Source organism: Pyrus communis, chromosome 7, assembly GCF_963583255.1.
Source record: "Pyrus communis chromosome 7, drPyrComm1.1, whole genome shotgun sequence".
NCBI lineage: Eukaryota > Viridiplantae > Streptophyta > Magnoliopsida > Rosales > Rosaceae > Pyrus > Pyrus communis.
This window is the reverse complement of record NC_084809.1, coordinates 3,094,676-3,112,795: the sequence shown is the minus strand read 5'-3', so window position 1 is coordinate 3,112,795 and position 18,120 is coordinate 3,094,676.

The window sequence follows — 18,120 nt, the reverse complement described above, 5'->3', positions numbered from 1 at the left end:
GAAAATTAGATTAGTAAGTGGATGAATTTCATTGAATCCCATATGTTGCTAATCACTTTGTACTTTATTAATTTACGAGCACTAATTAACAAGTGATTCCAGATTGGTCTCAATCCTTTTAAACATTCCAAACAAGTACCCAACTTATTGAAAATGTCACATCCATTATAATTAATTTTCAAATATAGATTATATTCAAAACCCACCATTGGGTATATCATGGTCAACATTAATATTAGTTCCCTCAAAATCTAAATTTCAAACATAGATTATACAATATGGAACCCAATGATCAAACTGGTATTGAATTGAATCCAAAATAGACCCAAATTGAAATTACATTAGGAGGGCAATCTTCTAAGAAATGAGAGGGTTAAGAATTCAGATAGGGTTTTAAGGAGCTTGTTTCTGCTCATGTGATTTTCTCATACGCCAATTCTCAGCTCGTAAAGCTTCCAGTTCTTCTTTATGAGCGATGAAGATGGTGGTGGCTACATCATGATAGTCTGTATCATTTTAGCAACCTCCATGACCTTCTTCTTGATGTTGGTGACTTCAGTTGTAGGTGGAGTTGGTGTTTGGGTTTGGAGGTGCTAGCATGATGGAGATGGTAATGATTGTTAGTTGGTGGAGGCTATGCTTCCATGACCTTCTATATATGGTTATAGGTTAAGTTCAGTATTATCTTTTTTCACATTTATTTATTTTTATTCTCATTATATATATATATATATATATATATATATATATATATATAAAGATATTAGAGATAAATTCAAATCTTCTAATTTCATGCATCTTTTAATTCCAATAAATCTAATTAATACCTTCTAACAAATAAATAATATGCTACTATAAATCTATCTGCTCAACATACCACCCTAACTTAAATAACAAATATATGAATTTATATTATAGCTAAATTAATAAAAATGGCTTCAAAACTTTGCATTTTAACCAAAAATCATCTAATAACATAAAATATAAACATGTATGCCCAACGCACGTAAAAGTTTACAAACAGTGTAGTACTGTTAAGTTTCATAAACAGTGTTGTAAGTTTCATAAAAGTTCCCTTATAGTATACCTATAACGATATATAAAATCTAACTAAAAGGTACAAAAAATAATACGTCTACAAGAAAGACACATTAATATGTGATACAACTTGATCATAAAAAGAATTTGTCACATAGATAAATAAATAAAATTAACCTGTGAGATAAGTTGATTATAAAAATAAATAAATAAACAAATTCTATAAATGGGGTCTAGAGCACTAAGAAGGACAAGAAATAACCAAAAAAAAAAAAAAAGAAAAGTGGAATCATTAAAGAGAAAATTAGGAAGAAATTTAATTTGGATAGTGAATATTATCATTAAAGAGATAATTATTGACAATAACAATCTTAAATTTAAGGAGTTTTGACTTAATTTAAAAAACTGAACTATTCCTACTATTGGTTGAAAAAATTGGACTTATATCAAATATACCCTAAATCTTAACAACAAAGATTCCCTGCCATGCATGCATGATTCATCCCCAGTCTAATTTCTCCTAGCTATTGATGAATTCCTTTGGCGTTCATATCATCGCATCCTCACTACCCTCACAGTGATAACTAAAGTGGCTAGCTACTTCTTGTCTACCAATTAAAATTTTTAAAATTTACAAAAAAAAAGTAAACAACTAAAAAAATAAACTCAATGGAGACCTCTTTCTATCTTCTCTCCGTCTAAATACCAATGACAATCATGGCTCAGTACACAAGTGCTCCATGAAGATGCCGCGATCGGCTTTGAAGACGCCGAATATAAATATGGTCGAGCCCGCCACCGCAACTATCTCACTTTGTGCGGGGGACGTTGGAGGGAGGAGTATACATGGTGTGGGGAAATATACTAAAACCAATTAAGGAAGTAGAGAAAAGAAAAGCAAAAGAAAATGTACTAACCCAGTTGGAATCCGTGGAGAGTTAACTGAAGTTTCGCCGTACATAACTTCTTATGTTAATCCGTAATTTTAAGGGGTGTGTATGGGTGGGAAACTGAGAGCAGAGGCCAGTCCTGTTTTAATTTGACGAGGAATTTGCACAAACTTTAAGGGGTGTGTATGGGTGGGAAACTGAGAGCAGAGGCTAGTCCTGTTTTAATTTGATGAGGAACTTGCACAAACTTTAAAGGGTGTGTGTGCCAGTACCACTTAAATAAATGTATTTTTTGACAAATACCCCCCCTGGCTAGAGATGTGGACGTCCCGTCACCTTCATCTTCGTTAACCTTTTCCTACAGTGGTCGTTTCAACAAGAGGTTTTGTGAAATGGATCAAAGTAATTAAAAATTCGATCTATTTCAAAAGTCAAAAATCATTAAAAATTGGACATATTTCAAAGGGTAATCTATAAAATTGGACCTATTTCAAATTTTCAACTAATGGAATTCGGAAGCATGTGCTCACAAGGATTTTGCCTTTTCAATTAATATGTGTTACGTGCTACACATGTCTCCTAATATGCGTTATATCCGCAATTTGTATTGTAAGCTGATTTTATGGTAAAACTTTAATTACACAAGATCAGTACCAATCTAAATAATAAACAACAAAATGAATTTGAAAGCTTAAGCCAATCTCTTCCTTACATGACTGTCTTTTCCTTGCATCCCCCATATTTTTCAAGGCTATCTTTGTCAACAACAAAATCCACAAAGAGATGCTTTTTTGGACGAACTATCTTTGGATTTCTCTGTGGAATTTGCCAACGAATTAGGTGATGCTCAAACTATAACGTTAGAACTTTCCTAGTAAATATGGATGAATGACAATCGATTATTAAAAAAAAATTCAAAACTATCAGAACTCATGGAGGACAATTCTATATGATATGAACTGAAATGCTTTATGAATCATAATATGGATTGTGTGTATCTTTATATGAGTTTATCTTAATTTGCTCTAATATTATTATTTTTATTTATAGTTGTGTAAGTTCTAAAGAGAGTTGAACACTTGATCATCTTTAGTTTGGAGACGTGAGGATATAAGAGGTTGGAATTAACTAAGGCCGTACATAACTTCTTATGTTAATTCATAATTTTTTTTTGGTTTTTGCCCTTTTTTTTTTTTGGGAGAGAGAGAGGGGGGGGGGGGGAGCTGAAAGCAGAGGCCAGTCCTGTTTTAATATGATGAGGAATTTGCACAAACTTTAAGGGGGTGTGTATGGTTGGGAAACTGAGAGCAGGGGCCAGTCCTGTTTTAACTTCCACAAACTTTAAAGGGTGTGTGCAAGTACCACTTAAATAAATGTATTTTTTGACAAAACCCCCCCGTGGCTATAGATGTGGACGTCCCGTCACCTTCATCTTCATTAACCTTTTCCTACAGTGGTCGTTTCAACTAATGGAGTTCGAAAGCATGTGCTGACAAGAATTTTGACTTTTCAATTAATATGTGTTACGTGTTATACAAGTCTTCTAATATGTGTTATGTCAGCATTTTATAGTGTAAGCTGATTTTATGATAAAACTTCGCGATCAGTACCAATTTAAATAAAGGAAAATTAATGAAAAAAATTTGAAAATTTTGAGTTTTAACGATAAGAACAAAATAAAGGGTAAAGTGAATAGTGTTAAGTTTGACTTTTTAATGTAAAAATGTAGTTTTTCGTTAAAGTGAACAATATCGTAGGTTTTTCGTTAAAACTCCCTTTAAATAATAAACAACAAAATGAATTTGAAAGCTTAAGCCAATCTCTTCCTTGCAATCCGTCCCTTGCATGACTGTCTTTTCCTTGCATCCCCCGTCTTTTTCAAGGCTATCTTTGCCTACAACAAAATCCACAAAGAGATGCTCTTTTGGACAAACTATCTTTGGATATCTCTGTGGAATTTGCCAACGAATTAGGTGATGCTCAAACTATAACGTTACAACTTTCCTAGTAAATATGGATGAATGCCAATCGATTATTAAAAAAAATTCAAAACTATCAGAACTCATGGAGGACAATTCTATATGATATGAACTGAAATGCTTTATGAATCATAATATGGATTGTGTGTATCTTTATATGAGTTTATCTCAATTTGCTCTAATATTATTTTTATTTAAAGTTGTGTAAGCTCTAAAGAGAGTTGAACACTCGATCATCTTTAGTTTGGAGACGTGAGGATATAAGAGGTTGGAATTAACTAAGGTTGTAAGTTGATAAGGAATTTGTATAATAAGGATTTCAGCTAAAACAGTCATGATAGTTTGGACCACTTATAATGGATGTGAATGCTAGGCTTTCTCGGTGAAGGTTGGATTGATTAGGCTTGAGTCCTTATCATTCATCGTCGTATGCAGTATAAAACACGGGGTCTCTGCGCTCTCAATCACGCATACAAATGAATACTCAGATCCCATTCACTGAGCAATTGCATCCAGTTGAGGAAAGCTACAGAAGATCCTTAGTTTCCAAGAGATGTCTTCTTCAAGTTAGTTAGTGGTTACTTTTGGTACTGTAATCAATCTATTCCACCGACTATATTTGTTTTGATCTTACAAGTTGTCCCTCAATAAAGATGTCACCTGATATATAAAAGACCCTTTTACACATCCTCAGTTTTACATCCTTGCACAATTGTTGTCTTTATTGGTACTTCGAAAATTTAATTGTGCACTCCAAACTTTACATATTTTGAAAGAAAAATACTTTTACGATGAGTACTCGATTAAATTTTTTGAGTGCTAATCATAGGTTCATACTAAAATTATTTTAAATATTAACTTACTCTTTATTCTTAATATAAAAATAAATAAAAAATTTTGTCAAACGATAAATTTTATTAGATTGTATGTTAAATTAGTCACCGATAAAATTCAAACTCACACAATATGCATTTTTGGTGATTAACTGATCATCAGTCACCTCATTCATTGACAAAGAAGAAAGACAGGGAAGTAGCTCTCCTTGATTGACCTTTTCGGGGCCGTTTTGACAATGATACCCGATAATAGAATATGGAAGAGGGGATATTCTTTACTTTTTAATAGCAAAATTAAAGGTAAATAATTATGGATTCTTGATGATTAAAAGAATAGTATATGTAGAAGTGAAACCGCTCGATATAAAGTTATATTGAATCTTGTCTATTTTTCGACGAGGGAGCAATGTCTGATTCAGGTGAAATAATGTGAGAGAATACGAAGGTTTATGCCGTTTTGTTAGTTTCAACAAAGTTATTTTTAATTTTTAATTTCATAAGCTCGAAACCGAGAAATAGAATTTAGGAAGATGTGCCCAAAGCCTGAATTAGTAGAGTTTAGGAACTACAATTTTTTGTTAGAACTCTTATTGACATTTCAAAAATCTCATTTTAGATTTCTCACAAGCGTATTTTTATTTCTAAATATAAAAAGTATGGAGTGAAAAATGAAAAATGAGAATTTTGGAATGCCAATAATAATTCCTTTTTTTATTTTGTTTATACAATGATATTTACACAAAAAGATAAAAGAATAAATTGGTTACGAACTACTAAGTGGCATGTTCCACTATGGTATAACTTACAAGTTAAGTTAACCCATGCAATATGCTCTTTCAATTTGTCACATGCATGAAAAAGTGCTGCAACCGCACAGTCTCAAAATCCTTGTTAAACAGTAGTAGAACTCATTTGAGGAGGCTCATCAATTTGTTCTTTGGGTTTCGTTGTAAAGTATAGGATGATTATGTTCAGATAGTCTTTTAATTTACCAAATATATGAATAACTGATGTAATTGTACTTTTATATAACGTCTCGAGGTATTGACAAGTGTACTCAAATACAACATTCACAAAGCAAATGACCCAAAATAAGAGGGTGACTAGCCCCCTAAGGACCTAAACCCGAAACAAGGACCTGTTCTAAAATCAAGGCAAGAGTTCCTACAAGGAGGCTAATCTTGTTCATCATTGATTCTGCCAAATCCGAATTAGGGGGAGCTTGGACTTATAAATTAATAGGTTCTAAAGTGTGGAGAAGTACACTAAAACCAAATACATATATATACATACTGTTGACGATAAAAAATGTATACCGAAATGAATAAAAAAAAATGAAAATGGTCCACGGAGAGTGGAGATAATAGTGGCATTAAAGATTAACGGTGGAGATTAAAACAAAAGGAACCTGCACCATTAATTTTGAAAAAAAATGAATTAAACGAAAAAAATAGAGGAGCAGTTGCTCTACGTTAAAAACAAAACTGAAATGAGAGTTTTTTTAAAAATTAAATATTAAAATTCATGCTTTTATGTAAGAACTCAACATAGCCACTTGTAATCAGATAGTGGAGGTGGTTTCAATTCCACCACCGAGACCCACTTTATTTCATCCAAACTGTCAGGAGAAAGTCTATAAAGACTTGTCTCTGTCAAGAAAAACGGGGGGAGAAAGAGACGGACTGTGGAAATGCAGTGGAAAAAAGGAAAAAGAAAGGATAGTGTCTAACAAAAAAAGCAAGAAAACGAAAGGCACAAGGGGTGCACACGACAAAGAACATCGAAGTACCCAAAGGTATCAAATCTTTGTCTTTAATTTGTTCTTGGTTTTGTGTATTAGGTGCAGCTTTTTGGAGGATGAATAAAAAAGGAACTTGGCTTTTCCTCTTTCACCGAAGCCAGAAAGATGGATGGGAAAATTTCCCCATGGCAGTCAAAAGATAAGGGAAGAAAAAAATCTCTTCTCCTTCCTCTACAATCTTGCCGACAACGGGTAAAGCAACCCAACTTTTAAAGGGGGCGTTGCTTTGAAAAAACCCAGTCACCACCCTCATTTCAAGTTCCCCGTGACACCTCCTCTCTCTCTCGGCCGAGCAGCGCCGAGTCGCTGACTACCAGTTTATTCTTCTCCGGCGGTTCCGAACCAGAGTATAAAGCCGTAGGCCTCTGGAGATCTGCAACTACAAAAAAAAGAGAGATCAACTCCAAGTCTCTCAACAGTGGCAGCAGGGTCAGACCACCGATACCAAACGGAAGACCAAAAGAAGAACGCAGCAGTGCAGTGCTCACTCTCCCTCGTCCTCTTCTTCCTTTGGCCAAGCAGCGCCACCGAAGCGGAAAATAAAGGTGGAACTTTTTAAAAGTTCATCGATCCACCGCCGATTCCACTGACAAAAAAAGAAGCCCAAAAAATGGTGAGGATGGGACTTTTTAAAGTCCACCGATTCACCATAGCAGCAACATCAAATGCCTTATTTCTCTTTTTCCTTAAAAGAAAAAACGAAGAAATAAGGAGGGTCTGCAGCCTTCCCTCCGCCGACAGCAACAAACCGCTGCGACACCCGCCGTTCTCCAGCATTGCTGCACCGCCACCAAGGCAAAAATCCCAGAAAAAAAATGAAGCCGAGCAGCGCCGATCTGCCGACTGCGCACCTTCTTCTCTGCCACCAACAACAGCTATGCAAGGAAGCTGCTTGGAGGTATGCAGCAACTATACTTGACTAAATGACAAACGCAGAAAGACTGGCTTCGAGATCAACCTCACTTGAAGCAGAAAACCAGCAGGCGTTAATATAATGTTCTCGTGTACAAAATTAACATGGGAAACTGCTCCTTATACAAGAGTTCCACCCAAAGCCTTTTGTGCCAGGAATTCGAAAGATAAGTAAAAAAATGGAGATTAAAAAGTCAGCAAAGGAAAGATACGGTAGAGAAGAAGAGAAAGAAATTTGTCTTCTAAACCATGCATGCACGTGGTCACTTAAAAAAATGGGCAGTTGTCTTCCATGCAAATTCAAAATAAATGGAAAGATAAAATATGGTTTTCCTCTCCAAACACCACCACTTGAAGCTCTATTTAGGACTTAGAAAATTCGAATTCTTCAAATAGAAGAAGAAAGAGGCTTGCTGCAAAACGAAATCTCTCGAGGTAAGTGGGAATGCTGCTCACGTGGAAAACAAAGAAACGCCACTGCTCCCCATCTAAATTCATATGGGCTTTGTAAATGTAGACCCTATGAATTAGAGCTAAGGACGAGCAACAAATGGCAGGAGCCTAGTAGCGTGATGGAAACATATTGAATCCAACCAAACCAAAATAAAGGATTATGGAGATAACGTCGACGACATCAAATTGGTGGATGTAAATCACTTCAGAATTTGGATCCTCTCCTGATTCTTTTTGTGAGGATCCTAAGGATACATGAATCATGTCCGTTCATCATATATCGTGCGGTCAGTTTTTTTTTTTTTTTTTTTTCCAGTTATTTTTTGTATTTAATTTTAAATAATAAAATTTAAACTGCACGATGTATGATGGACAGACAAGATACGTGGATTCCCAAGATCCTTATCAAAAGGACCCAAAGAGAATCCTTATTCATCACTACAAATGTCGTGGACTCAAACCATCTCAAAGCACAAAACTCGATGGATTTACCACCTCAAATTAGTTGACTCATGCTACATCAAATCCCAAAGGCACGAAGCCAAGTCAAGTCTAAAATGGCACAAAGCCACGTCAAATCTCAAAATGGCACGAAGCCAAGTCAAACTTCAAATGGCACGAAGCCGAAGGACACGAAGCCGCATCAAACTCAAATGGAACGAAGCTATGACAAGTCTCAAAAGGCACGAAGTCTCGACAAGTCTCAAATGGCATGAAGTCGCGTCAGCTCCAAGTGACTCAAAAGTCCCCGCCTGCAAGAGCCTAAACTGCACAAGTCATCAAAAGCTCAAATGGCTCAAAGTCCTCGCCCGCATGAGTTGAAATTGCAGGCATCAACTGCTCTTCGCTTGCATGAGCTGAAACTACACAAGACATCAAATGCTTATTGCCTGCACGAGCTGAAACTGCACAAGGCATCAAAACCTCAACAAATACATTTCGAACTACATCGGTTTGATTTCGTTAAGGATATGTAAGCATTTTGGTACCGTATTCTAGATGCAACCGCAAAACAGAAAATTGAATCCATGTTTCACAGCAACCAAATTCACCACAAATCCAAATCGAATCCCTGGTACATTCAACCGAATTCACCACAAATCCAAAACCGAATCCCTGATTCATTCAATCAAATTCACCCAAATAACCAAACACCAATTCCTTTTAGCAGCTCATTCACTCGCTAAAAACCCCAAATCCAAATCAAAAGAACTATGAGCGACTTGATCCCTCAAGAGGGTACGTAGGCAATCTAGGACTCAACCTAGGCACAGTCACAAAACCAAATAAACACACCAATCCTCAAAATTTCATATTTTTCATGTTAGAATTAAAGAGTATTCCTTTCCCAAAAGAAGGGTTGTAATTAATAGGCGTGTAACCAAGAATGGGTCGAATTCAAAATAATAAAACCCTCTTCGTAAAAATGAACGAGAGTAAAATTGTGTCGAGTAAATTATTTGCCCTTGCGACAATTTCTGCTCAACACATACATGCATGCATACATAATTAGCTATATATAGTCCATTATACAAAGAAATTCATAAGACAAACAGATTTACAGATAACTAAATTATAACTCAACCTGCAAACTAAACCGAAAATTAAAGACATAAAATTGAGAAATGAAGAGTGAAAATTGAAAATTAACCCATATGGTTGCCTACAAATTCACTCAAAATTTCCACCAACCCAAGAACACAAAGACATAAAAAAAATCGAAGACTCGTTACACGTTCTCTCTCTCACAGAGGCGCACACAAGAACTCTGTTTTCTTTCCCAGCAAAAGAAAATTTCCAAAACAGAGTTTGGTGCCGAGGAATATGACCAGTTGCGGCCGTGAAGCTCAGAACTACGGGAAATGGCACGGCAGTGAATGAGAGCAAAACAAACGCGGTCGTATTGAGCTACACTTGCAACAAAATGAAAGCAACAAACGCACTTGTTCAGTGAACAATTTCAGCAAAATTTAAAACAAAGAAAATTTTGCAACTAAGAATCAATAAGTGGATAGTTGAGGGGTTTTTACTTCAATTGAGCTTTGAAATGTTTTTTTTCCCCTTTTCCATGGTCCAATTTTATAAGGAGGAAACGAAACAATTATTTTGAACTTGCGTTAATGAATGGAGAGGGTTAACATTAAGGTCTGCATCCGTTGTCAAAAAGCACATGCCTTGTACTACAAGTCTACAAAGACGTAGAAATTGATGAGATGAAATCTTATTAATACATGCACTTTCGTAATACAATCACCATGTATTGCCGCTTAATTATATGATCCATAACTTGGATCTCCAAATGAGCGATACTCTGTTTCTAACTCAAACGGATCACCCTGTCTTTAATAGAAACGGTAGCATAATAGCTGACCAAGTAATACAAAGGCAATAACAAGTAGTTCATTAATTAAAGGTAAAGGGGTAGACAGAGTATTAAGGCATCCCGTCCTGGTTCTCGGGTTCTTCGGCGCCTTTCAGTCTCATCATCAGTTCCTTCATTTTGTCACGAACATAACCAACAGCTGCAGTACAGAGTCTTCTTAGGTTTTGGTAGCACTGGGTCACAATTATCGCATTAGACACTACCCAACATGCAAGAGTAAACCACCCGAAATTTGGATCGAGGAGGAGCGCCATCAGAATCAACGCAAGAGTTCCACACAAGAGGCTTATGTTCATCCATTCATATATATTTGTATTGTTGGAAGCTTGGAAAATCTTGGCTGTCGTCAATGCCCCCACATAAGCGAATAAATCAGCAATAAACACCCGAACAGTTTTGTGGTATGTGACAAATGGAGACGCAAATCTCCGGTCGCATGCTTCACCCCCAACAGGCCTCCTAGAATGCCGAGGAGAAAGAATATATATTTGTGTACTGCCAGTGGAGGACTGTACTGACCACCCCCCTCCCCAGTGCTGTTATATTATAAACAACATAGAAATTAATGATTAGGAAAATGATCTCTCTAGCATTATTCTAATTATAACAGCAGGGTTCCTAATTTTCAATTTCTTCCATATTAGTTAATGACATGTGTCATCAACTATTAGAATATCAGCCCACAACACAAACTCATTTGCTAGCTAATTAATTAAGAACATGATCTTATCCAAGACCCCGTTTGATATACATATTGTTCCTTCACTCTTTTTTATTCGTCATTTCTTTCATATATTTAAATATTTCTCCTCTATTTATTACACACAAATATTAAAATGAAACAATAATCAAACAGGCACTAATTCAATTCCACAAAAAGTTGAAATTTTTTTTATTTTAGGCTTATTTTGCCTTGAATTTACTTGCACTCACTCAAAATTTACAATGGGTTCGTAACAAAATGGAAAAAAAATTTCTCAGTTGATTTTGAAAGAACAAAAAATGAAAAGGGAGAAAAGAGCTTTCCACAAAACTATCAAGAAATACGAGGACAAAATCACAACATATATATACCTACATACCTAGGCCTACCTACATACATACATGGTGAAGTATATGAAAAATTATTTAACCTTGGTAAATATTATTTTGGTAAATAATTTGAAATTACGTTTCTGTTGGAGGGTTAATGTCGGAGCCAATGAAGGCCCACTGGGGGCAGATGCTTCCACTCAAGTAATTCGTTGGTTTAGCTGCATACTGCAATTATAGATATACACGCGTTATTGTTGAAAAAAATATATGTGTCTAATATCACGTATACCTTCATACTACTTCTACTCTATATCAAATATAATATGACCAAAAGTGGTCTTTTTCTGTCATTCAAACTCCTCTCTCTCATGTGTTAATATTTTTCTCATCAATTTGCCACTAAAATTTTTGTAACATTGCAATTGTGAACATCATCATTTGAAACCATCCCCATTATCATTTGGTTATAAACCATACTATAATAAGATCTTCTTAGTGTATTTCAGGTTGTCCCCACTACAAGAAATTTCTAACTTCGTCCCTGGTCTAGGGCTAGATTTATTTGAGCAGATGCGTGTGTTACAGAATATTTGGAAACCAAATTTATTTGATCCATGACTTGAACCTGAAAATTGAAAACGAAGACTTTTACTGAACTGAGAGGTCGGCGGCGTGCAAATGGATGCAAAAAAGCTAAAAAGATGATAACTAATATGTAAAAGGAAAGTAACGGTTTTGTTGTTCGCCCGGGGAAGTGGCGTGAACGAGAATGTTTTGGAACGGGGGTGGTTTTTAAAGCGCGCGGAAAATGGGAAGTGGGACCGGGGACGAAAATGAGAAGTGGGACCGGAGACCGGCTGAGGGCATTGAGGGCATTGACGGCATAGGATGGGACCGGGGGCATTGACGACAAAAGGGTGGGACCGGGGACCGGCTGAGGGCACTGACGACATAAGGGCCCCAGTATCCCAATAGAACTGTATACTTTGAGCATAGCGGGTATATTCATCCAAAAATAAAAACCACACCTTCGTACATTCATTTTTTAGTAATATGTCAATCAACAAAACATCATACTTTTTATATATATTAAAAAAATATTTGAATGAATTTCCAAAACAAAATTTTTCTTCTGATTTTTTAATTTGGGTAGTTCATATAGGTGATAGAATGGCCTCGTGATACCACGTAGACAGTGGTGGATTCAGAACTTTAATATCGAGTGATCTCAATATTCAAGGTAAAAAAAAAAAATGAAAATACCATTAAAATATTAAATGATAAATTATACCTTTTTATTCATAATTTTTATACAAACAACAATTTAATGTAATCCTTTTCCACTTTTTTTTTAACAAGATCACTACTTCCTTGCAATTAAGAAAAGTTATTTCTCAAATGCATAGAATAAATATCAAGTTGATTTTGAAATGCCTAAGTAAGTTGATGTTAAAGTGTCGATATTTATTCTATGCATTTGAGAAATAACTTTGAAAGTTGATGTTAAAGATAGGTACGTGAATTCTATGCATTTGAGAAATAACTTTGAAATGCATTTGAGAAATAACTTCAATAGGTACGTGAAGTTTATGTTAAAGATAAGTATGTGAATTTGATAGTGGACTTTGGTTAGGTGGGGTGGGATTAAGGAAATGGAGGATTAGGGGTGGACATTCTTGGAAAGTCGAGCCTTTTTGCTTTTGTAATGGAGAAATTTTTAGTTGCGACATGAGGGAAGTGTAGCCTAATTAGCACTGTAATGTCTACAACATTTTTTGGTGTCCATATCAATAGCAGTTGCGTCAGTTAAGGCTCATTCTGAAAGAGATACGTGGAGCTGTTACACCAGCTTCGGTCCAGAGTTACTCTCCATTCATACATGTAAAACATGGTTTCGTAGACCTCTAATTCTGAAATTTTTGGAGGAAAAATAATTATGAGAGTTTAAATAATAAAAGATGATAAAATATTATACTTAAAACTTACCATGTGGCAAATTTTGATTGAATTGTAGTGCCACTCAGCAAAATTCAGTGGTAAACCAAGCCACACATAATTTTTTCTTCGATTTTGGAGCATGTCCAACCCCTAAGAAAGTACATGGGCTATTGGTTACTACACATGCCCTTCACGTGCGAAAAGTTTTTTTACATGATGGTGTGCTAACATCTAGTGTCACATCCCAGCCCGGGACGGAACCACTTCCCTAGCCCGACTCCACCGTAGCACGATATTGTCCACTTTGGGCCCCCACTACGCCCTCACGGTTTTGTTTTTGGGAACTCACGAGCAACTTACTAGTGGGTCACCCATCATGCGATGCTCTCGCGCGCTACTCGCTTAACTTCAAAGTTCCTACGAAACCCGAAGCCAATGAGCTCCCAAAAGGCCTCGTGCTAGGTAGAGATGGGAAAAAACATTTAAGGATCGCTCCCCTGGGCGATGTGGGATGTCACAATCCACCCCCCTTAGGGGCTCAACGTCCTCGTCGACACACACGCGACCAGGATTAGGCTCTGATACCAAATTTGTCACATCCCGACTCGAGGCGGAACCACTTCCCAGGCCCGACTCCACCGTAGCATGATATTGTCTGCTTTGGGCCCCGACTATGCCCTCACGGTTTTGTTTTTGGGAACTCACGAGCAACCTCTCAGTGGGTCACCCATCAAGGGATGCTCTCGCGTGCTACTCGCTTAACTTCGGAGTTTCTACGGAACCCGAAGCCAGTGAGCTCCCAAAAGGCCTCGTACTAGGTAGAGATGGAAAAAAAACATTTAAGAATCACTCCCCTAGGCGATGTGGGATGTCACAATTCGCTCAAGAGAGTGATCCTTAAATGTTTTTTTGTTTGTATGTGAACGAACAATATTATCTACACTAAGGGAGTTGGGAAGTGGGCTGAACCTCACAATGGCTAGTAATAATGTGGTTCAAATTCGTTTTTTCGAGAGAATCAAATCTAAGACATCTCACTTACAAGTAAAGAGAAATACCACTAGATCGTAATACTAAATGACTTTTTCTTTTCACACTTGTACCTGCATAAAAAATGTGTTTATTACAAAAACACTTCCTACGTGTTCTACATGCATTAATTTTATATGTTTATAATTTCTCATATTCAAATATTGATAAATATAATTTTTTATATTTTCATATGATGTAGATAAACTGACAGAGAAAAGATAACAATTATAAATTATATTATAGAAATGTTTCACAAAGTAATTGCACATTTACGATAAGTCACAACTCTTGTAATTGCAAGAGACACAAACCCACCTGTGGAATTAATTTGGGATCTCCTTCTATATTGCTATGGCATTTAACATATCTTGTCGCACATGATTTCGTCATTTTTTTACTGCAGACGACACAATTGTAACCACATTACAGCAAAAAAAAAAAAAAAAAAAAAAAGGACACAAAATGAAAACATAAAATAATAATTACAATTTGAGAATTATTAGTCAAGCAACCATAGGTTTTTTATGCATAATTGTTCACATGTAATTCCCTGTTATGTATGTCACTTCAATTAAAAAACATAAAATTACCTGGCCCATAGTGTGCTCTGTGAAAAACAAGTTTAGGATGTAAACTACATATGTAGGTTGAAATCTGATCGTAAAGAACCAAACGGCAAGCTTAGAACCTGGAAAAAAACTAGAAGTAACATATGTGCTTACTGCCTAGCTGCCTAGCCACGTACACAGTATTTGAACAAATGAATGAGAACCACGACACAATTCAAAAAATTTCTTCGACTTTCTTAACAACTTTGAAACTTTCGAGATAGCTGTCAAGTTTTGCTACGACGTTAAGATCAACCTGAGGAACCAACCATCAATGACACGTAGAAAGAGGAGGGTAAATGGTGGTGTGGATATGAGTAGAAAAGAGGAATGCTTGTTGAACAGAAAATAAAATAAAGCTTATTATATATGTGACATAACTTCAAGGCATCAAATTTCTTTTAAATGATAAGTAAGAGGTAGGAGCAGAGAGAATCCAAGTTCAAATTAAATAGCATGAGTTTGATACATGTAACATTAATTTTGTATTAGTATGAATTCAATAAATATAAGAGCCTTTTTAACAAAATTAGTTTGATATATTAAGAGCTGATTTGGTATTGCTGTACTTTGAAAAAAAAGTTACTTCTACGTCCATAACTTCTTATGTCAACGCAAATAACGATTGTCTAATTTGAGTTCTTCAGAACTTTTGGGGAGATGAGGTGTGGGGGTAAGATTGAGGAAGTTTGAAGAAAAGGCTCGTCCTGTAATATTTATAGCGGTGTGATTACCATATTTTTATTAAACAAGTAAGTATAAAACAAATTGCGCACCATACACTAAAAACAGAGAAATGTCGATACACGTGTCCCTCTACTCATCTCGAGCTTTTTTCTACTCCCCGCGGCCACAAGACATGGAAGAATCTCTCCCAGTCACTATCAGAGGGGCCATATAAACGTTTATGAGATTTTGACTTTTAAAACTTCCTACTTACGGTTAACAAATGAAAAGTAATATCACGATACTGTAATATTATGACTTTTTCTTTACACACTTGTACATACATAAAAACATATTTATTACAAAAAATACTTCATACGTGTTCTACGTATTCATACGTGTCCATAATTTCTCATATTCAGGCAGTGAAAATTGATTTATATATTTTCATACAATATTTGACAAACTGAGAAAAGATAACAATATATAAATTATATTGTAGAAATATTCGACAACGTAATTGCACCTTTATGTTATATAAGACACAACTCTTGTAATTCCATGAGATACAAATACAACTGTGGAATTAAATTGGAATCTCCTTTATTGCTTTGGCATTTAGCATGCTTTATTGCACTTGATTTCGTCATTTCTTTACTGCACTCACATTTGTAACCACATTAGACCAAAAAGATGGCACAAAAGTAAATAAATAATAATTACAATTTAAGAAATTAGTCAAGCAACCAATGGATTGGACCTCACTCTGTGTCTTTCCGCCTTCATAAGGATAATGGGGAAAAAAAATTTAAGCCATTAAATATTTTCTTCCCAAATATTTTCTTTTTCGGGATTTTGAAGGTTATTCCGTGTTTGTGACATCCCACGTCGTCCAGGGGAGTGATCCTTATATGTATATTCTCATCCCTACCTAGCACGAGACCTTTTGGGAACTCACTGGCTTCGAGTTCCATAGGAACTCCGAAGTTAAGTGAGTAGCGCGGGAGAGCACTCCCAAGATGGGTGACCCATCGGGAAGTTCTCGTGTGAGTTCCTAGAAACAAAACCGTGAGGGCGTGGTCGGGGCCCAAAACAGACAATATCGTGCTACGGTGGTGGAGCAGGCCGGGGAAGTGGTCCTCCCCGGGCCGGGATGTGACAATTTGGTATCAGAGCCTAACCTTGGTCGCGTGTGTGCCGACAAGGACGTCGGGCCCCTAAGGGGGGGTGGATTGTGACATCCCACATCGCCCAAGGGAGTGATCCTTATATGTATATTTCTATCCCTACCTAGCACGAGGCCTTTTGGGAACTCACTGGCTTCGGGTTCCATGGGAACTCCGAAGTTAAGCGAGTAGCGTGCGAGAGCACTCCCAAGATGGGTGACCCATTAGGAAGTTCTCGTGTGAGTTCCCAGAAACAAAACCGTGAGGGCGTGGTCGGGGCCCAAAGCGGACAATATCGTGCTACGGTGGTGGAGCGGGCCCGGGAAGTGGTCCCCCCCCCCAGACCGGGATGTGACAATTTGGTATTAGAGCCTAACCCTGGCCGTGGTGTGCCGACGAGGACGTCGGGCCCCTAAGGGGGGTGGATTGTGACATCCCACATCGCCTAGGGGAGTGATCCTTATATGTATATTCCCATCCCTACCTAGCACGAGGCCTTTTGGGAGCTCACTGGCTTCGAGTTCCATGGGAATTCTGAAGTTAAGCGAGTCGCGCGCGAGAACACTCCCAGGATGGGTGACTCATCGAGAAGTTCTCGTGTGAGTTCCCAGAAACAAAACCGTGAGGGCGTGGTCGGGGCCCAAAGCGGACAATGTCGTGCTACGGTAGTGGAGCGGACCCGGGAAGTGGTCCCCCCCGGACCGAGATGTGACAGTGTTACTTTAAACAAAGTTCTTTTTAAATTTTTATTTTTTAGGCTCAAAACTGAGAACTATAATTTCGAAAGATGTGCCAAAAACACAAACTAGTAGAGTTTAGCAACTCCAAATTTTCGACAATTTGAAAGAAAATTACTCTTATGAGTAGTACACGATAGAATTTGGGAGTGTACCCTATTAAAATTAGAATATTACATATTCTTTACTCTTAAAATTAAATTTAAAGGTGAGTGATTGTGCATTCTTGATGATTAAATGAACATTTTATGTAGAAGGGAAACCACTCGATATAAGTTATATAGAATCTTGTCAATTTTCCGACACAGGAGTATTGTATTCTTCAAGAAAAATAATTTGAAGGTTTCTACCGTCGTGTTAGTTTCAACAAAATTCTTTTTAATTTTTTACTTCACAGGCTCAAAACAATGAACACGAATTTAGAAAGACATGCTCTAAGCTTGAATTAGTAAAGTTTAGCTACTACAATTTTTGTTTGTTTGTTAATACAATGATATTTACACTAAATGATGGATGAATAAATTAGTTACGAACTACTATTTTTGGCATTCATTTGTTGTTCAACCGTGCTATAACTTATAAGTAAAGGTAGCCCTTGCAATATGAGCCCTTTCAATTTGTCACAGGCATAGAAGGGTGCTGCAAC